Consider the following 21,927-nt stretch of genomic DNA (forward strand, 5'->3'; position numbering starts at 1 on the left):
ACCTCTCCTTGAGGAAAGAGCCTCTACTGTGGCTTATCAAACCCAGAGGGATTCCAAGCGTCCTCAGGAAGGTTTGGGTCAGAAGTTAAATTGAAAACTCCAAATGCACTATCTGTGCTTCATCATTTGACAGACTTTAGACTGGTGTCCAGTGCTGGAAGAGCAGATAACAGCCTTTTTTATTAATTTCTGTTCTTTTAAACCAATTCTACTGCATTTTTTCTGCTCTGTGGCAAAGTTTGAGACAGTGCTGGTACTGTGTCCCTTAGGTCAGAATCACCTCACAGAAGGACATGCCTGTTGTTAGTGTGTGTGTGTACGTGTTTAGGTCAGGTGAAGGACAACTGTCTCCACTGATGCTACCTTACAGGGTCTTAAAGGAAGCAACACAGAGTGAACTGCCAAAGCCAGCACCTTCAATGCTAGTGAAGGGAATGGGAAAATCCTCAGACCATGGAATTTGGGCTTTCTGACACAGCTGGCATCCTGGTGGAGAGGAAGATGTGGAGCAGGCAGTCCAATTATGTACAGCCTGGGCAAGGTGAGGGGCTTGTGCTTAGGGACCTGGAAGTGTTCCCACCTAAGTCACTGAGACAGCTATGATCCACCAGTAGGACTCTCTGTTGTGTGTTCTCCACTGAAAATGTTCTGGGTTTCTCTATAAGGAAAGATTATTGTATTATATATTGTATGTGAATTATTGTATCTCCAAAGTGATGGGGAGTAATGCATGTCTTGCTGGTAACTTACCTACCTATTGCAATAAAGCAGCCTTGGTCTTTCACACCATGTTAAAGATAATGATCAATAGACTACTTAAACCAGGCTTGGCTTGACTGCAGATATCAATTGAGTTCAGTAGTAAAAGGAAACCCTAGTAGTTCTACTTCCCCACAGTTAGCGTTGCTCGATGCCTAGTGTCAAGATAAATTATGTTCTTCAGTGTGTAGGATGAAATAAGAGCTGCTATCATAGCACTATGAGTTTGTCAAACACTACTTACATTAGGCAGCAAACTTTTGTTCCCATAGAAGGAAGGATTTTGAAAATAGATAACCAAGCTGGTCTCGGAGATATATCACTTGGGGCCATGATTCATGATCTATGTAGCCTCACTTAGTGCAAAGTATATCACTTTCTCTAACAGCCCTTAACAGGGATTATGACAGAACTATTTTTTTCTTCTGAATGATATATTATCAAATTCAGTTCTACAACTTCATTTTCAGTCATCTCTGTTCATTGTTATTTTATTCCAAGTATTGCTTGGCATAGTTTAAGAACTACTGAAGTATTTAATAGCAGTTTGAAAGTAACAGCTATAACTACTTAGACTAGACATAAATAGAAGACTACTAAATGGGTCATTACCTTTACAAGAAAAGTGTTTATGGAGAAAGATTTAAGAGAAACAAGGTTATAGATCCAACTGCTCCATTATTCTCTGTGTTTTAAAGGAGAAAGCAGAGCGGGTTTGCAAAGTTAAGTACAGGATAAGACTATTCTGAGTCTAATAAAAAGACGAAGGTACTGGTAGAATTTACAAGTTGCTCAGCCCTTGGAAAAATCAAGACTCTTCTGGGGCTTCTTAGGTAGGGATTCTTGGATCTAACATCCCAATTATGATCAAAATTTTGATTGTGATGTTTGGTCACTAAATGATGCTAGTTGTGAACAGACTTTATTTTCCATTCAGATGGAGAAAGGAGAGGGAAACGTATAAGACAGAGTGTCTCTGTTCCCTTGAGATCTACCCAAGATCTTAAGAAATCAATGGAAATCTTTCCATTGAGTTCAGGGTCCTCTGGATCACATCCTCACAGAGCTGTCTTTGTTGTCCATTCCTTCTTCCCCCTTCTGTTGCTCAATTTGCTTTCTGCTGTTAGGATCTTTTTCCCAAATATTAATAAATCTGTATAATCTTTGGCCTCTAGCTGAGTCTTTCTTCTATGGCACACTGTTGCACTGTATGCGTGACTGCATGGTTGAGGGTTTGCTCTGGAAATTACTCATAAAAATGAATTGCCTGGTAATACCACAATTGTCAATACGTGTAAGTTGCAGCATCCCCCCTGTGGGCCATTGTAGCAGATCATAAAACCTCATTTCCAGGAAAGTTTCAAAACTTTTATTTTCTAAGGAACATTAATTATCAGAGTCCAGATGACCTGTCCCATTTCTCCATCCACTTCCTTTCTGTTTTTTCCTCATCAGACGTGGTAGTTTGAAGGCAACTGGCAACAGATCACATGTCAAGCTCCTGGTTTTATGCCCCGGTTTCATATCACTGTCAGCTGAAGTGTTTAAAAACAGCAAGACTCATAAGCCTAATGCCCACACCAATGTTTGTATGTGACCATTTCCCCATTGTTAAGCTTTTGTAATAACAGTTGATTTACAAGTCTGACACTTATGCAGACATATGCTTTGGCGTTCTGCAGGATTCCCGAGACTCATGCCTTCCAGCGCTGCTTGTTGACCTATCCTTCAAACACTGGACTTGGAGGGATCATCACAATGGCCAAACCACTCTGAACCTACATGGCTGTGACAACTCTAGTCACGTCCCCATCACAGTTTACAGTGATGCATTTTTTCACTGACAAACGATATTCTGTTGAGATCAGAACTTTTTGCAGGTACTTACCAGTTCTTATGAAGCTCTTACCTGGGAAAGGTTCTCATGCCTAGGATGAGACTTGAAATACATCAAAGAGCAAGAAAATTGTCACCCCTCCTATATAATCATCCTATGATCAAGGCACTGACTAGTGGCACAGGAGTCCAGATTTCAAGTTTCTGTTCTGCAAGATGTCTGAATGTCAGAATCCTGCATCCCAGGCAAGTTTTCTGGACACCAAACTATCAGTTATTCTGAAGAACAGCTTCCTCTGTCTCTCCTGTTGGACCTGTTTCACTTTGTATAAATAATTAAACATTAATTGGAACAAGGACTTGAACTTACACTGCCCATTGGACTATTGCATTGGTCTTTCTCCAGGCCGGTGAATAGGTAACTATTTGTACAAACTTGGTAAGTTGCAGAGCAACAGAGGTAGATGAAGGTGTCTCAAAAAGTCAAGAAAAAAACCCAAAGACTTGTGGTAAAGTTGTTCAGTAGAATACAAAACACCTGTTTTTCAGTCCTTGACCTGAACAAGGCAGAATAAGGACTGCTAGCTGTTCTAGAGGAGGCTTTGTCAAATCATCTCCAAAGGTCATGCTTCCATCAAATTTTGAAAAGAGGTAATATTTAAAAGTCATACTGGGTTTTTTTCTAAAGGGGAAATAAAAAATGCTGTAGCTACACAATCCTCTACAAATTCTTTGCATTAGGATGAAGGTGTTAAGCATCTTTAGCATCATGATAGCTTGATTCTTGAAGTATCTGAAACCTCTGCCCCAGACATGAAAAAGGGCCTCACTGTTCCAGTTCCGAGTGGAGTGATTTGTTCCTCTGATACTCTTCCCAGCTTTGCTGGCGTTTTTCAAATGAAGGCTTAAGTCTATTACTTACATACTATCTTCATATGAAAAATATGACATTTAGTCATATTTAGTCATATAGAAAGATAAATGAAGACAACCAGAAAAGTTCAGTGATTAGTGTAAGATTACCATAAAAGACCATATAAAAGGTAAGACAAGAACTGGAGAGGTTGAGTCCTAATCCTCTTACCTACCCTCTAGATAATGTTCCATAATAACTTTAATGTTTATGTTTGGTGGTCAAAAACATTTATTTTCAAACAGCTTTTTGATAAGGAGTTTTGATTAAGCTCTTTGATTAGGAACTAAAATCCATGTTTTAGACAGATTCACCTCTCTATAAGAATTTGATATCAACGAGTTGGTATTCCTGCAGACCATGCAAGGTTCTGCTTTTTCTTTAATGTCATATAATACTTTATTTTCATAAGCACTCACATAAATTCAGTTAAGAGTTAACCAACTAAAATATACAAATATCCGGGAGGTTTTATGAAGAGCTAAAACTTCAAAAGGAGTTGGTTTAGGAGTCATGACCTTATTTTTTGCAATAACTTATGCATCATGAACTTACGTAATTGGCAGCAGATAACATATCACACTCTCAGTTTTATGTCCTTGGTTTGACAACAGTGTCAATTGAAGTATTTGCTAACTGCAGAACTAATGGAGCCTCATAGCTGAAAATGTTTTCATTCCAAAACTGATGTTTGTACCAAAACATTTCCCCTTTATTGTTCTTTTTTTAACATTACTAAATTCAGTATCAGAAATGGATAGGGGTACACAGATAATTCTGAACATTAAAAAAATCTTTCTGAATAGTGTTTATCCTAGCAAAATATAAATATCAGAGAAAGAATAGTAGATGTTTTTCTAATTAAAATGTCATCAGAAAGCACAAAAGCACACACATGAAATGGCCTTAGAGCTTTAAATCTTTGTTATCTTTTGAGCAGAAGTCAATTTTAAGATAAATTGTTGGGAAATGAGTGACCTGGATTTTAAAACACTTTAGTAAGGTAGTTTTGAGTCTAACTTCTTCCTTTACCCAGAGATTGCATTAGGCAGCAGCCAAGAGGCAAGGCTGGGCTGGTCCTCTGTGTTGAAACTGGACACCTGTGCCATCCACTGAAAAGGTCAATCCTCTTGGGACACTGGGATCTTCATAAGCTACAGCATAAAATGCGTAAAGTAACAAATCATTATACAAAAAAAGAGGGTTTTAAAAGGAACCTTAGTGACTTAAGGTCTTAACATCCATTTAAATTCGATGGCAAAGAAGCCCAAATTTATTGAGGCCCTTTTTGAGTAATCTGAGGCTTAGGAGTGGGACTTGGTTTGGTTTTGGCTCTGAAAGGTGTATTTTATAGGGAGCAGTTCTGTTTCAAGACACTTAATAATTCACAGTAACGTACAACATAGAGGAAGAGAATGGTTGCATTTTTATTAATTTGAAGTTTTCTGCTTTACCAAATTACAAATGAATGGCAGGAAACAATCACATGCTATCAGTTTAGTAGAGCATTTGCTATTACGTCTCATCTGAACCTGAATTTAAACTGACCTGAAGAGAACCAGTTCTCTTGTTTTGAAATCTGGCTAACAGTAGATTATTGCTGGCAATGTAGATTACTTGGTAGAAACCATTTTTGGTTCAATTTTATTGAAAACTTTCAGTGTCTGGGAGAGTAAATTACGATCAGTGAAACACTATGATGTAGCTAAACTAGAAGTTATAAATAGCAGCCAAGGAAGAGGAAAAAAAAATATATATCGAATAGCAGGAGAAAGGACAGAAAATTAAAACTGGAAAAATTGAATCTGATATGCATAAGAAGGGACACGCATTCATCAGGTAGAAGAAATGCAAGGAGGTGAAGTACTGAAAGAAACTACAAGCATAGCACGAGGGACTGCACTGTCACACAGCAAGAAAAAAAAAGCCCTTTGGAGCCATCTATGCAAAGGTCATTACTTCAGAGCAGATATGGTGGTGCACTTGGAATCATAGGGGAAATCTGGCTTGAAGGGGTGTCATAAACTGACCAAAACCATTCCTGTTTCTCTATGCAAGACCAACTATATCTATCTCATTCTGAAATTCTGTTTTGTTTAGCCTTTTCTTAAAAACCTTTCATCATGGATTTTATCCATCTTCCACAGTGCTTCGCTGTCCTTATCATTACATTTTCCTGAGGTCTGACATAAATCTCTCTTGCTGCTATATAACATTGCATTCAGCTCTGGACAAAACATCCCCCAAAAGATCTGGATTGTATCTGCATTAGCATTTTAGTTCATCCCTATGCATTATGCTCTGGTTCACACAGCAAAGCAGTCTCAGACTCACAGACTTTCAGAAAAAACTTAATCAGAAAGTGTGTTCCAGGAGAGCATCTAATGATCTCCAACCAGTACATACACTCAGTTCCAGGGACCAACCCAGAACTATTCCAAAACTGTAAAGCATGCATTATTGTGGATGTTAATCCCTCAGCACCAACCATTTTACTCTACAGGTCCTGTTTTGCATTCACCCCACACTCTTACTAGGCCACACTACTTGCTGAAGTAGCTACAGCTGCTGGCAAACATTCACTGAAGAACAGCGAAAGCCATGATGGTATGGAGGAACTGATTTATTAGGAAAGAGCAGGCCAGATATACAAAGAAGGCAAAAGGAATTTTATAGCCATTGTTTGCCCTGGTCCCTGTGACATAGAATAATTATGGTCATGTAGCTGTGCAGCCCTTTCCCTTAGGGTGACCAACACCCCAGGTGGGTCAGCTCAAGGACACAAAGGTAAATTGTAATAGCCAACAACTATATAGCCTTTAAGAATGTCAGATTGTAATTTGGTATCTCAGAACGTAACCAAGGATAAGATGTAACTAAGATAAGAAAAGAAATAAATACTTAATTTCAGAAGACAATGTACTGGCATGACGTCTTTTAAACAATGGAACAGCCTCCCAGACTCTTCCCAGTAATGGATCCTATTTGCTTGGTGCTTTTATAGCCAGATTGGCAAATGTTAGAAAACAGCCTGCAGGATATAATCTTGCTTTGGCAAGGGATTGGGCTGGATGATCATTTCCATCTAAGCTTCCTCTCAATCCAGGCTAAAGTTTTGGAAGCTGGATCTCTTTCTTACTTTGTATTTGCCATATGAAACCACGTATCAGCTGGAGCTCCTAAGTATAACACTTATCAGCAAAAAATGACAGTTAGAGCTCTTGGGGTCTGATACAAACCTCCTCAGAGATGACCGGTATGCCTCCGCTGATTTGGGGACCCTTAGAACAAGCCTTCGATACCCACAAAACTGGATGGATGTCTGCAAATGTGTGAGAAGTCAGAGCCACTCTTCCCTTTAAGTCACGGAATTTGGCAAGAAGCAACCCAGCATTAGCACAAACATTGTGCAGCACTAACAGGTTACTTTGCCTGAGCTAATACTTCCTGCTAAATAGTGGCACACTGACACAGTGATACAGCTTCTGGATTCAAACTGACTTGTACCTTGTCAGTCTGCTATATGCTCAGAAGTTATCAACTGCTCTCGTAGAAATGTCTTTAATCTTTGTGATAATAAGCAAAAAAAAATCCCTAAATAACAAAACAACTTTTCCCTTCTCACTTATTCCATGTGCCTCATCTCTTTAATGCCTGTCATCAGACTGTCAGTACACTGAGACATGAATCACCTTTATTTAATATCTAATACAAAATCAAGCACCTTGACCTAACAAATGCAGCAGAGACCAAGAGAATCGCACTGCACTCACTGTCAGCAGTTGAGAGTTTTGCTGGTTCTTTGGAGCCAGTTTGTCTGGGTAAAATTTTTGTAATGTTGAGCCTTCTTTAAAAACTTGTTTCTTAAACATGTCCCAGTTTAGCCACCCATAAATGGAGTCATCTAAGCCTTACAAGTCATTTTGAAAAATCACAGCCACATTCTTGAATGGAGAGGCCACATTTTTATTTCAGCAATATGGATGTAAATTAGAATCCCTCCTTCTCTCTTTCTCAGAATCAAAGAACAGGGCTATATATTGTACCCCTTCAACACACATACATGCACACTAAGACCAAGTCCACCAATAGCCAGTGCAGAATTATTTACAGCCATGTGAAAGATAAGTACACACAACAGAGCAAGTAGAAAAAAAAAAAAATTAAAATGAGTTTTAAAATTAAGATTACAGAGCAGAAATAACAGGAGAAGCACTTAAACATATTGCTGCCCCAAGCGGGTGCGAATTTCAATGGAAAATAACTACCAAATGTTTCCAAAGCCAACCACAGAAATCAAATAAGATTCAACTTAAACTCAATTTATTCCGAAGATTTTGTTATTATAGAGGCACACATGCATTTAGTATTCATGGTTATTTCTCAAAAATTAAACTCTTCTGGACTCAAATTTGTGTAACACCAAAAAAGGGTTTTAAAAAGAGAAATCCCTCTATTCTGTGAAACAGTTTCTGGGAACTTTCCTGGAAATCCCAGCAAGACAAGCCAAAGAAAATTATCTATGGGGAATTGCGATTGTTGCAGCAAATATGTGCTTATACTCTGAATCATTTAATTAAGCCCTTCGAGTGAATAATGGGATACAAAACAAGGGACATACTGAAGAAGAGTAATCAATCTGTAACAAGATCACTACCGTTACTAACTGTACATTATACAGATGTAAATCCAGATCAGCCAAAAAGCCTACTGCACTTACATATTATGATTTTTCAATAGAAGCTTTAAAGCAGCATTTGTCAGTGATGTTAATTTTAAATTAAACGACTAGTGACAACACTGTATACCACCCAAGATTTTAGCATGCTGGGAGAATCTCATTTCTCTTTTGAAGTTATATTTCAAAAAAAACCCTCATTTCTGAAGGATATTAATGGGGACAGAGTGAGAGAAGAAACACACACAAAGTTTAAAAAAATAGATGTATAACAGACATATCAAAAATCCAGATTACAAAGCCTGGGTGGCTATTCATTTCTATTTCACTTTAAATGAATAGTAATGTGTGAAAATACTAGGAAAATAGAAACTGTTCTCTCATAAGCAATACTGCTGTTTTTAAACAACTGTACTGTTAACACATTCATTTGTATTGTACTGTATTAGTAATAGTCAAAATTTGTTATGAACTTGTGGTTATTGAGTGAGGTTCATTGATAGCCTCAGTGAATTCCTTTTGGACAAGCACATAAGACACTCAGCAACTATGGATCTGTGGCTGTTAATGGAATTGTCTTCAAGTAGGTCTGCAGTTACATCTGGGTGAAGACTGGTCTCCAGTGGTCCACAAGTAGATGTACATCTACCCATGCTTATTATGGTACAGTTTGGAGGAATGCCACTTTGGAGAAATTATATTAAATCATGGGAAGAATAAGTAACAGGAAGAATGTGTAACAGGGAGAAGTACAGGACTCAACGATGGAGACTGAGGTGCTGCTAAAGTTAGAAATTATGTTGATAACCTTTTAATGAAGCACAGCAACACAAATAAAAAGAAAAGCACATGCTTTACATTAGTTTCTGCAGTTTCTGATGCACCATTCATAACACCACCAAGATTAAGGCATGCCAGCTTGGAGCAGGACTTCTCAGTCTTTTAAAAAGTATGCTATCTCTCAGTGTGGCCTTGAAAATTTGCCTTGGTCAGACCTTGAGCACCTCAGATTACTCACAGTTTCCCATGACATTTTGATGTTCAAGTTATGTATGATACCGGGTTGGATAAGATCAAATAGCCCAGCTGAACAAATTTAACGCACTCAATTTTTCCCACTAAAAAAAAATAAATCATGTTTTAAAGAGAAAAGTTGCATTTGGGGCATCTGCATACACATTTATAGCACTATCCAGTTACAAATGTGGCAAATCCTAGGGCAGTTTTACACAGCTCAATTAGAGCAGAAGAGGAAGTAAAAATTTGCACCTCACACTTGAAATGCACACAGGGGGAGAAATGCTGCATTTGAACAACCTCTGTGTCTTATATGGAAGGGACTGACTTCACTTCCAACACACAACATATCTGAACTGGCAGAAAGCTGCTAGTAAGCTCTTTAGTACTGTCATCCCCATGTACCTCAGGACACAAATGCCCAGGGTGAACTCCAACATTACACTGTTCAGACCTCAAATGGCAAAAATCCATCTAGAATTTAAAAATGGTACATCAAAATAACAAAGTAATGAATTCCGCAGTTCTTAGGAAAACAATTTCCTCACATCACCTTAACCAGAAAGTGAAGGCTGCAATATAATATATGGTGCTAAATTAAATATTACACAAACATTACTGACATGTACGGATGTACACAGCTTCAAGTGCTTACTCATCGCATGTAATTCAAGCAAATGGCAAGTTATTGGGGGCCAAGGGCAAGCATTACAAGAGGAATTTTCAGCTATTCAGAGCTGTGAATCAAAGGTGATGCATTGATAAATTACATGTCTATACAAGAGGGCTGGTTATGGAATTTGATGGCAACGAGCACTGCACTGAATATAAATGTCACTTTATTTATCATCCCTTATTATTTTTAGAATGTTCATTGCAAGGAAATATACTTAAGTAACTTTAATTCCATACTAGAGAGCCCTTTATAAGGGAAAAAGTTGATTCTAGAATTTTTCAGAAAGAATATTTCCAGTTTCTACAGTTCCCACAGCTGGGAAAAGAAGCACCTATTCAACTACAGTCTATTCACCATATCAGGTCATTCTGGGATACTTCCATGCAGGTGTTTAACAGATTATGGCTTGCTTTCCTAATGGAAACAATAATGCATCAAAAAACAAATAACGTATACACAGAATGGAGGATAAATATTTTATAAAGTCTTTCTCTGACTGATTATACCTTAGAAATGAGAAAAAGTTCCTAACACCTTCAAAAGTGATTCATTAAATGCCGGTGGCTCCATCACTGCCTCATATTGCCACATGCTCAAATTTGATCACCTCCTATCAAAGACCAAATGGCCAGACTGATGGTGGCACCCAGTAGTTACACAACATCTGTCCCAATTCCCCAGATGAGATACTGCTCACCATAAACAGGACTGCTCCGTATAGGACCTGTTCCTGTTTTCTCAGGACACACGCTCTTCCAGCTTGGTTCTCTCCTAAAATGGAGTCATACCCATGGAGCCTTCTAGCCCTAAGCTTGGGTGGTGCTTGATGAGAGGTGACTATTAGCACCAAAATAGTCCCATTAAACCACACAGATCTAGGATCCTCCCCTTTTTGCTTCTTAATTGTCACCATGACAATGTCAACACTTAAATCACCAGTATTGAACATATGCGAGATGTGGCCCAGTTTGTATCTCTTGGAGTTGTTACCTAGACTGCTTTCAGATGTGCTATTGCATTTGGTTTATATTTCTTGGGTTTTCTTCACAGCCATAAAGCTGGAGAGAGGGGATGGGAATAAGACCGGCCTTGTGGCATAGAGAAGATAGCAACATAATGCCCAGCTCTTTGGGTAACAGAACAAAACTGCTTTAAAGGCCAATTCCAAGGCCAGTTGAAAGGGACTGATGTCATGCCAAGAGCAAGTGCTTGTTGCAATATCTCTCTGGCATTCCTCTTGAGAAAGAGGAACATTCTTTTTCGCAATAGCTGGGGTCGTCTATATATAGGAAACACAGTTACAGCAGAGTTAAACAAGGGGGAATATTCCTAGTAATGGAAATCTAAACCTTTAATATTGTAACACCTTTAATATCATGATACACTGTTAGTGTCAATTTGGTCTAAGAGTAACTATTTCATCAGCACAGACATGTTTATAAGCAAAGCCTTTGGAATTCTTTTAAAAGATGTTTACAGTAGTTAAAGAAATATCACATTTTAAAGATACATTTCTAACAACATTCTGGCAGAACCTTAGCTGGAAACACTACCAGCACTATTTCGATAGCAAAAGCTGTGACAGTTTACATCAGCTAAGGTTATCTGCTGTCTGATGATTATCATGATCAAACATCATTCAGATTGATGTCAGCAGAGATGACATAGAAAGCTGGAGTGCAAAAATTGGCAATGAGCTTATGAAATCTGTGAATGTACAGAACAGGACTGGCCTATTTCACCGGAATAACTTCAAGGGCTGAAGCAGTACAAACAGGATGAAATCCAGAGTTGTCCAGCTCAATTTCATGAAGCTGACAGCAAAAAAATATCACTATAAACTGGGCACTTGCCAGCTGCACGTGGAGGAGAAAACTCTAGATGGTTCAGTCAAATTCAGGGTTAGCATGAGCCCCTAAAGAGAGGCAGCTATGGTAAACAAGTACAATTCAAAAACATACAGGGTATTTCCAGCAGCAAGGGATGTGCCCGTCATACGTCACTGGAATACTGTGTAAAATTTAGGTCACCCCTTTCAAGGACAGACACAGCTGTGCTCCATATGGGGGAGATCCACAGCCACAGCCCTGTCACACGGCCCCCAAGCATGTGCCTGGGCTCCCATGTTTGTGTCTGGGAAATCCCATGCCACGCACCGCATGAGCAGGAAATCCAGCCTGTGGGAAATGTGAATGACACAGATGGCCAGCGAGTGCACAACCCGTCCAATGCTCTCCAGTTGCACGGGGCTCACCAAGATGTCTTGACTCTACGGTGCTGAATGGCTGATACAACAGGCAGGCTCCAGAACTATTGTACATGAAGTTTTCATTTGTCCTTTGAGTTTCAGGTAGGTCCAAGCTGTACTGCACAGCACTGATCAAATAACACAGCGCATGTAGGGTACACCCAGCATGTCCTTGACATGCCACGCTCATTACCCAGGTGTTCAGCTGTCAAGCTGCATCTGTGTTTGTCCATGACTTTCAGATATCAACCAGACTGATGAGAATGATTGTGCTGAACCAGTGACTGTATGCTGTGCCAAGCAGTGCTAATGCAAGGAAAGAGGAGAGGGTAGAGCCATCTCTTGTTCTCCAATTAATCTCTTCCTATACAATGCAGGAAAACAGACTTGACATGAAACAGGTGCAGATGATTGCTTCTAGGAGGATCAGAGAAATGGAAAATCCATCTCATCAGAAGAGACTGTGAGCACATCTGAATAAACAGGTGCAGACCGATGTGAGCCTCAGTTGGCCTTGTACTGGCCCAGAATCCACATAGACTGAATTAGCACCGTGCTAATGAAGTCTCCAGCAGAACTCACCAGCTCAGGCTTAGCATTACACTGCCATAGCCCTATAGGCACCAGGAGAGAGCTAATTTGCATTCCAGCTCACTCAAATCATTAGCAGAGAGCCTGAATCTGCCTGTCCCCACCAGTGCCGATATGCCCCACAAGAGTTTGGCTTGTTAGCCTGGGTGTAGCGGTGCCCAAGGGGATAGGACTGCCCTTGATGATCTTAAAGGTCTTTTCCAACCTAAATTATTCTATGATTCTTTAATACACAGAGAAAGGGGAGGCAGGAGAACTGCCTCAGCAAAGAGACAATGTTGGCACACAAACAAACGGTGTAAACCCACCATAGAGACATTTAAGCTGAAACTATGAGTAATTCTATCCATTATGGCAGCAAGATCCTGGTAGAACTCTTGCAAGTAATGGGGGCAAAAAATGTAACTAATTTTAAGGTGATGCTTCATGTTTCTGAACACATCTCTGTAACACAGAGGTGTCTGAAATACTCCTAGATGCCCTATAAGACCCCACCCCGAAAATCTCCGTTAGCTGTGAACTGCAAACCGAAATCCAATTGAAATCAGAAATTTAATTAAAAGCAGCACTTCTGAGCTGGCTGCTGGCAGGCATTACGCTGGTAAAAAGTGACATCTGCTTCATTGGCAGTGCAGTGTCAACGACTGTAAAAGAGGCCAAGGAATAGGCACGGGCCACCACTGCCTGAGGACCACCCCACTTTGAAGACGGTATTTGTAAGAAAGGCTTTAGAGCCTTTTATCTATGCTTTCATCAGCTAAGATACTTTACTCCTACTTTAATTTATATTTTGCTGCTGTCTTCCATTTTTGTTGGCTCAGTGGGAGCATAATGCCAATTAAAATTAGTTAAGAAAGAAAATGTCAGTTTTTCCAAATACAACATAATTGTTCTTTAAAAAATGTTCCCTCAGTACCTAGTAAATCCAGGGCTTGTTTGCAACAAATATGCATTTCAGAACTCCTTCCCCTTTCTACTAGTGGGCTTAGATCACTTTGATCCATTTTATTTGCATATATATACCCTGTTTTGTATATGATTCCCATTTTAAAAAGCGTTTATTAATAACTTTTCTAAAAAAGCACCATTTTCTTGTTTTAAGAAATTCTAACTTGGTTTCAGGTAAGAACTGGTAGCAAGAGATTAGTGCTCTCACAAAGCCAATTTTATTAAAATGTCAGAAATAAAAGTACAGTTGGATTCCAGGAAGCAGGTTTGCACATACGTTAATATTCGGAGGCAACTTGTGGCCCTTAAATTAAGTTTCACAGAGGATGGTGGACTGCTTCAGGTATCCACAATAATTCACGCACTGAGAAGAGTGAATTTGAACCCAAAATTTAATATCTAAGTTTAAAGTAACCATTTAATCTTTGGTTGTTTTTTTTCTGCTGGAGCTTCAGGTGGAAATGATGGGCCCTATGAAATGATGAGCTGTATCACATAGTGATGCTTGTCACAGTTTTTCCCTGTGAAGAGACTGTATTGCTTAGTCTAAGAATAACTTTAAAATTCACAGAAAGTAAGAACTGTTGAGCAGCTAAAAATAAAAAGTCATAGGAGGACGCGCTGGTAGGCATAAACATTGAGACCCTTCGAATCAACTTGAGCTGTTGAGCTAACCTAAACATTTTGGGTCGGATCCTGATCCCAGCGAATTCAAAATGATTTGTGGCAAGAACTAATGTTTCTCCTTTTATTTCTGTTTTTCTGCTAATGAGTATCAGATATAACATTGCAAGACTATTCTGTAAACAAAGTGCAAAATTAATCATTTTCAGAGGAACATTTTATTCACAGTAGGCTGTGTAGGGAAGGAATTAAGCCTAAATAAATAAACAATGAAGGTAAATAGGAACACACAGAGAAAGTGAAAAGATCATCAGAAGATGCCAGTTTAAAAATTACTGGATATATGACAAAAGCAAAATATACCGCTTATGAGGAAAATTTAACGATTGAGTAAAATGCTGAGTAATTTCATCTAAGCATTAAATTATTTGCAGTTTACTGCATAAAAGGAAAAAATAGAACAGAAATTCAGGGCCTTGTTATGCCAAAGATCTTTTCTTCATCCAAGAGCAGAGAAGCTAGCAGGTTTACACAATTTTATGTCAATTAAAATATTCCATATAAACAATGCATACTTGTCCAAACTAGCTGACTTCCACTTCCAATTCTTTCTGGGCAAAGTTTGAGAAAGAAATACTGCATTACAATATAAAATAAGCAAGTTGCATCTATTTTGGAACAAGGGAAGAATTACATGCAGTTCAGATACATCAGAATCTTTCTGTCTGGCTGCAGAGGCCTATTATTAGGACATGTCAAACCTGTCCAGAAACTTCTTTCTACTATTGATAAACAAGCCACACATTAATTTAGGAGATTAAGATGTGTATTCCTTCCAGTTCTTATGTATGTTTGTCATTAATCCAAAACAACATTGCCAAACCCCAACCACAGAAATAGTAAAAATAAATACCAAAGGTCTGGGAAGAGAAATCCTGAGGTCACAAAGAGAAGGTAACTTCAAGGGAGTATCCTGGAAATTAAGACTTATAAATCATCATGGGCTGAAAGAAACAAATTTCAGCAATTGCATAATGCCATTTTACATGGCTAAAAATAATAAGAGTCGTGGGGGAAATGCCAGGAAAAAAAAAATCACTGGAAAACTTCACAAACATTTATGTTCAAAGAAAAGGCTTGAAGCAAGTTATTTGATGAGAGCCTAAGTGCACAGTGATGGTGCCTTCTAGCCTCCTGTTCGGCATGCCACTTGCTTCGAACGGGTCTGTCATGCTTAAACAGATGATTTACACAAAATCAGGTCACATTAGGTATGTAATATACATTTTAGTGATGTTGGGGATAAAAGGTCAGTAGATTAATCATCTCCATTCTATATTCAAAAGTGGGCTGATGCTCCTGCCTTTCTGGGTAAACTCCTCCATTCTTGCTATAGTATTTGTTCCTCCACTCTACAGCTTATTCAAAACTGTTAAACCACTGCTGGGTAAAACCATTATATTGCAGAAAATGAGGGTCACCCTGAAAAAGATTATCCCAGACATGATCCCTAAAGACTTTTCTTGAATAAAATTTTTTTAAAATGCTATTTTTCCTGCCTTCCCCTCTGAGTCTGTTACAGACTGAAAATTCAAATGTGTATATTGGTTCACGTAGGGCACATGCAATTGCCTGAAAACCTGAGAATTATTAAATGATACTATTTTAAAATTCTTTATATTCTACTGCACTTGCTAAGGAAAGCGAGATGACAGAAATTGCACCCCAGGTCTTCATCCCTCCTTTTGTCTGTTATCATGCTACATGGCTTGGGCAAAACCCTGATCACAAGGAAGGCGCCGGGAGTTTTTCCACTGATCACTCACACAGACTGCCAGGCAGCAGTGAGACTTCCCTATGGCAAGGGAGCTCAAAAGAGTAGTGTTTCCTTTAACTCAACAAAGCCTGGACCCTGTCTGTCAACTCAAAAGTATCTCCTTAACATTTTGAGAAAATACCCTTGCCATGCTGCCGTTTAAAAGATGGAAAACTAGCCTTAGTTATCAGTCTGCTGTCCTCATCTTTCTAAACAGTGTTAGTGCTTTGCAATTTGATGTCATATGCTGAAACATACTCTGTTATAAAACACTGCATGTGGTGAATGTTGTTACAATCTTCTTAGAGGAGATTTAGATTCAAGCAAATTGAATCTCCTCATCCTCCTCTGCATCACACCTGAAACCGGTATGAACAAAGACAACGGAAGAACTATTTTCTCTTTCTGCCAAGGACTTCATCTGTATTCGATGCGTATAAAGTTGCCACTTCAGTATAACTCTATGGGGTTCCACTTCTGGACTAGACTGCTGTCTTTGCTGCAGAGCAAACCATTCGGATGACTATAATTACACCGTACTACTGGGGGGTCCAGCCTGCGATCTTGAGCCACAACAGCAGCTTTTGAGCAGTTTGCTTGATGGGTAGCAGAGATGTGCTTGGCACAGGAGTTTCTGGATAATCTGATTTTCTACTGCTGTGGGAACTGTGTTAGCAGCTGCTGCTGAAGTTGACATTGCTGGCTCACCCCAGAAGCCGGATGTGCACCCCGCTCGGCTACAATGCCCAGCAGAACCTTGTGACAGGCACTGTCATCTCCTGTACATCTCCTACACTCTTCCACTACACAAAAGGGTAAGACTACATACATTTTCCTTGCAGTGAAGTTTGTTCAGGAAATTTCTGCTCTTAACACATTCTTACTACACAGTTCCACCCAGGGACAGTTTGATAATATTGCTAAGGCAGTCTGATGGGATGGATGGTCCTGTTACCCCTGCCTTGGCTGCACGCTGTGGCCATTTCTCTTGTGCCTTCTCTGCATCACACATGTGATCTTTTCCTTTTGTCATGAGCCAGTTTAGGGAACTGATCTGTCAGGAAATTACTCATTTTTCTAAAGGCAAGCTTTTCTGCCCCCTTAGTCCCCAAACCAGGCCACCGCAGGTCACTGCAGGATCACACAGACACAGTGAGGAAGGATTAATGGGGTGGAAAGTTGCACCTTTTGGCATTCACCAAGTTGCACCGTAAGCTGTGCTATTACACACCATTTGAGGGGTCCTAAAGTAAACCCACTCACCAAAATCATCTGGGTTTAAAACCAGAATTGATTAATCCAGAACCTTCTGGTTATCTAACTTCTACCATGGCCTGACAGGCTGCTAGCACAACAGGGGCACTAGTGAGCAGCAGTGTGGAGGCAGGTGCAGAAACCCATTAACACATCAGGGGAACTGTACCCTTGGTCACGCTGCAAAGCTTTGGTAGGTGGCTCACAGACTCAAGAAAATGTTGGTTTCTGCTTACTCAGGGTGAGACCTGAGTGCAGCACTAACAGACCTGTAGCTGTGGAATCAGTTCGCCCTCCAAATTAAACAATTTCTTCCCAGTTCAAGCCAGAGTCAGCAAGAAGCGGGGGCAAAAAAAAATTTAAAAGTGCAGGAAACCTCTTTGTCATATATGACATACTTGCCATGTATTAGAAGGTGAGAATGCTGGAGTGGGGTAGGAGAGTCAAAGTCCGTGGCTCTGATAGTGATTTTACAGATCAATCCACAGCACAGCATAATTTGTCTTTTAATTCTCAAAGCTACTCAAAGCATTGGTTAGGTGCTTGACTTTGCGTGGTTTTTTCTGAGTCATATATATATTTAAAAACAAACAGGAGGGAGGAAAAGAAAAACAGGTGCCATCTAAAAGTGGTGAAAGATTAAGAGGGATGTAGGTCCAGAGACAGCCAGACCCATGCGCAGACTCCAGCTTACGGTAACTTTTTTCCGGAGATGTCACTAAGAGCAAACAACTGCAAATGGAGTTTATCCACCTCTGATTTCAGCAATATTACATTTACCCACTTCTTGCAGATGCCAGACAGGTGAGTAATTTACCACTGCACTACTACACCTCTCTGTAGTCACTGGGTAGCTGCTTGCATGAGAAGAAATTGTCCAGCTCTTATTTCAGGGATGGATCCAAACTTCAGCAAAGTCTTTTTCATTTCCTTCACATAAAGTCCTGTTCTAACACATTAACGACATGTAGCTTAGATGACATGAGAGGTGGAACTCTTCCAAAGTACATTTAGTTTCCTGTCAGAAAGTATTGCGTGCCTTTGTGCAGGAAATTATAAAATAGAAAATAAACACGTAAATATACCATTTCAACACATCCTCTACATCAAAGCAGACCTGATGGTTTTAATTTCAGCTTTTTGAGGTTTTGTTTTTATGAGTTGCTGAATTTATTTTGTAGCTCCTGTTTATGAAAAGAACTTTAAAGGAGTTATAAATTACATTTATCAAATGAAGAAAAACTACAAATAAAAAGTTCTCAAAAGAGGAAATGTGAATCCTGTATGTGCACTTGTGCGGGGACACACACAAACTTATCTATATTTAAGTTGGTGACTGCTGAACCACAGACCACATGCAGAAGGGTAAAAACCACCCATAAGCAGATGTGCCACTGTAAATACCATATTTTAGGATATATTCTATGAAATCCTCAGTGCGCAGGAAGACATAAGTTCCCACACTGTTAGTAGCTGCGATATGGATTCCTAGAAAGACTGACTACCTTCACATACCTAAAAATAATCCAAGATCTGACTGGGAGGTATGGCCCTTGTGAAGTAGAGAGAGGGTTTACCGGAGTGAAAACACATGATTTTGAAAATGTTCCAGCATAAGACAGAAGTGAGAACAGCAGCGACACATCACTTCAAACCTCCTGAGAACCAAAGGGCTGCAGAAGAAATTCCACCCTTTCCCACGGAGTTTTGTCTAAAGACTTGAGTGCTGTACTTCAACTGAACGCATTGGTGCGTGGCTTGTAGAGCCATGCAGAGCCACCGTTTTGCTATGAAACAGCAGCCTCGGGTTATACTTGAATTTTCCTGTGGCAGGAAAGTGCATCAGTGGGCCGCTGGAGCAAAATGCTTCAGTTTTCTGCTCTATCCTCAGCTGAATAGGAAACCCCAATGCAAAAGTTTCCTCCAAGCTATAAAAATAAAGCAAAGTTGTTTCCAGGGAATGGAGAAAAAGTCGTTTCGAAAGTCCCTATCCAGCTACAAATACACTGTATAAGACCAAATCCTTTTTTTACCTTGGAATATCTCTCACTGATCTAGTAGAGCAAAGTTTGTTGATATTCAGGGTTGCAAACCCATCTGTTTACTCAGGCTTTTGTCTGTCAGCATAGTTTGAAGAGGTCGCTTTGAGAGATCAATTTTTTTTCCTGGGGGTTTCTTCAGAGCTACCACAATTTGTTATTGCGTCTGTTTAGAGGCTTTAATTTGTGGTTTTCAAGATTGCATAACTGCACAGAGAGGTGGTGAGAGGCCCACATGAAGAGTTCAAAATAAGTTTGACAATATAGTAAATATCTACTCAGTAATTTTCCCTGGACTGAGCACCACGGAATGCCAAAAAAAAAGTTATTAATCGGCTAGTGTATGAACGTGGCTTTGTGAGGACTGGAGCATACATTTCCATTCAGATGCTAAAACGCTGAATTCCCTTCACTTGCTGCTGACACCAACTACAGGCGATGCACCAGGGGGGCTGCAAACCAGGCGCCTGATTAGATTGCTCTAAAACAGCCTGTTCGGAACCAGATAAAGAAAAAATAAAATGAGATTTTAATTTTGCCTTTTATTCAGAGTTCTCGTAATAAGTTACATAAAAATGAAGTAAGCTGCCTAGACTCCCATGAGGAGGCTCAGCATTAATTTTTCCATTTTGCAGATGTTAGACGGGAGGCTCAGAGACATGCACAGTCACATTTGGAGAAGCGTGGGCTGCACCCGCGGGGAGTTGCAGGTCCTCAGGGTCTCTGGGAATCTGTAGCCAGAGACCTGGCGTCGGCCACAGGCAGAAATGGGGTGCTCGGGACCCACACGCACATCAAACGCTTAGGTCGTGTGTCCCCAAAGCAGGAGCCTGGGTGAGCGGCAGCTGTAGCAGCAGCTCAGGGATGCACGAGTCGGATTTGCATAGCAGAGGGCAGTGTTCAGCATTTTGGACAATTAATATCCCTTTCTGAAGAAGCTGGTGAGGAAATGATGGGCAAGCTGGGAAGCCTGCACCAGTGGAGTGGCAAGGCTGTGAGCAGTGCTGGCGTGTTCTGTCTAGGGCTGTGTCTATACACCAAACTAGATTTCAGCTTCGTACCTCCGGGACAGGTCTCCATCTAGTCCAGCGGGAAGGAATTTACGGGCCATAAATTCCTCCTGACTGGGTGAAGACTGAAGGCGGCCGGCCTGCGCTCAGCTCCGTGCACTGCCAGCACTTTGCTAGCGACGCTCGTCCCGCCCAGCCGAAAGCCAGCCCTTGCGTGTCCGCGCTGCGGAGAGCACCCGGGCCTCCCCGGCCGCGCCCATGAGGGGACACTTCAGCCGCCTGTCGAGGGGCTCTGCTGGACCTACGCACGGCAGAAGCTTCTGTTCGCCCTTCACTTGATAGCGGCAAAAAAAACGTTGCTGGCCCCTCCTGGGTGGCCGTAAAGGAGCGTCTGCCCTGACTTAGGGCTCGCCCGGATGCTGCGGGGCCCCTGGGGAACAGGGAGGGGGCATGGCGGGGGCAGCGCTCTCCTGCCGCCGTCCCCGCTGCCCACCCGTCGTGGTACCCCCCGCGGCACCGGCCGGGCCGGGCCCCAGCTCCGCGGCGCGGCAGAGTGCGGTGGCGGCCGAGCTGGCGGGAGAAGCCGGGGTGACGGCGCCCCGCAGGGCCCGGCCGCGTCCCCGGGCCGAGACGTGACGACCTTCCCCGAGGATGCCGGGGCCGTCCCGACCAGGCCGGCGTCGAGCGCTGCCGAAGGGCACCTCTGCTGCACGGCCGGGCCCCGCCTTCACAGTTCCCCCCCCTCCCCCCGGCAGCCTCCTGCCGCCCCGGGGCTCCCCCCCCGTGACCCTCATTCCCGAGGGCCCTCGGGGGAGGCCGGTGACCCCCACCCCGACAGGAGACCGGCCGCCGGCGGGGGGTGACACACACACACCACACAGACACACACACACCGACTCGGGGGCCGGGGCCAGGCGGCGGGGGCGCGGACACCTCCGGGCCGGGGGGGCGGCAGCGCCCCGCGCCTCCCCGCCCGCACCCGCCGCCGCGGCGGCTTCTCGGGCAACAGCTACCCCTAGCGGCCGAGCGCCGCCGCGCCCCTCCTCCGCCGCGGGGCAGCGCCCGCCGGCCCGCGCCCACCTGGCACCTCCGCGCGCGCGGGACCGGCGCCAACGCCGCCGGGGCCGGGGCCCGGGCCGGGGCCGGGGCGGCCGCCGCCGCCAGGCGCGGGGGTGCCCGCGGGCCGGGGCAGCGGCCGCCTCCCGTCCCGCCGCCGCGGCGGGAGGATGCGGGCGCGGCGCGTCCGCGGGTTCGAGCCCCGGGTGCCCCCGCGGCGCCGGGGCGTGTAGCGGGGCGGAGGCCGTGCCCAGGGGCGACCGGGCTGGCGGGGCGGGGAGGAGGGGAGGGGAGGCGCGGGGAGGGACGCGGCGCGGGCGGCCCGTCCCCGTCACCTGCAGGCGCTGCCGGGACGGTCCCGGCCCCCGCCGCCGCTCCGGCCCCGCGCTCGCACGGTCCGTGCGGGGCCGGGCCGGGCCGGGCCGGGGCGGGCCGGGGCGGAGGCGGGCTGCGCCTGTTGCA

The 21,927-nt window shown here is 42.5% G+C and overlaps 1 long non-coding RNA gene across 1 annotated transcript in view; it reads left to right on the forward strand.

Annotated features, from left to right (window-relative positions):
• Positions 1 to 1,896, forward strand: part of LOC141922440 (uncharacterized) — a 40,547-nt gene extending 38,651 nt beyond the window's left edge. Inside the window, exon 3 of the long non-coding RNA XR_012622985.1 lies at positions 371 to 1,896. This is a non-coding gene — a long non-coding RNA (uncharacterized LOC141922440). The remainder of the gene's footprint in view (positions 1 to 370) is intronic.
• The last annotated feature ends 20,031 nt before the right edge of the window (positions 1,897 to 21,927 follow it).

This window comes from Strix aluco, chromosome 4 (genome assembly GCF_031877795.1).
Source record: "Strix aluco isolate bStrAlu1 chromosome 4, bStrAlu1.hap1, whole genome shotgun sequence".
NCBI classification, from domain to species: Eukaryota; Metazoa; Chordata; class Aves; order Strigiformes; family Strigidae; genus Strix; species Strix aluco.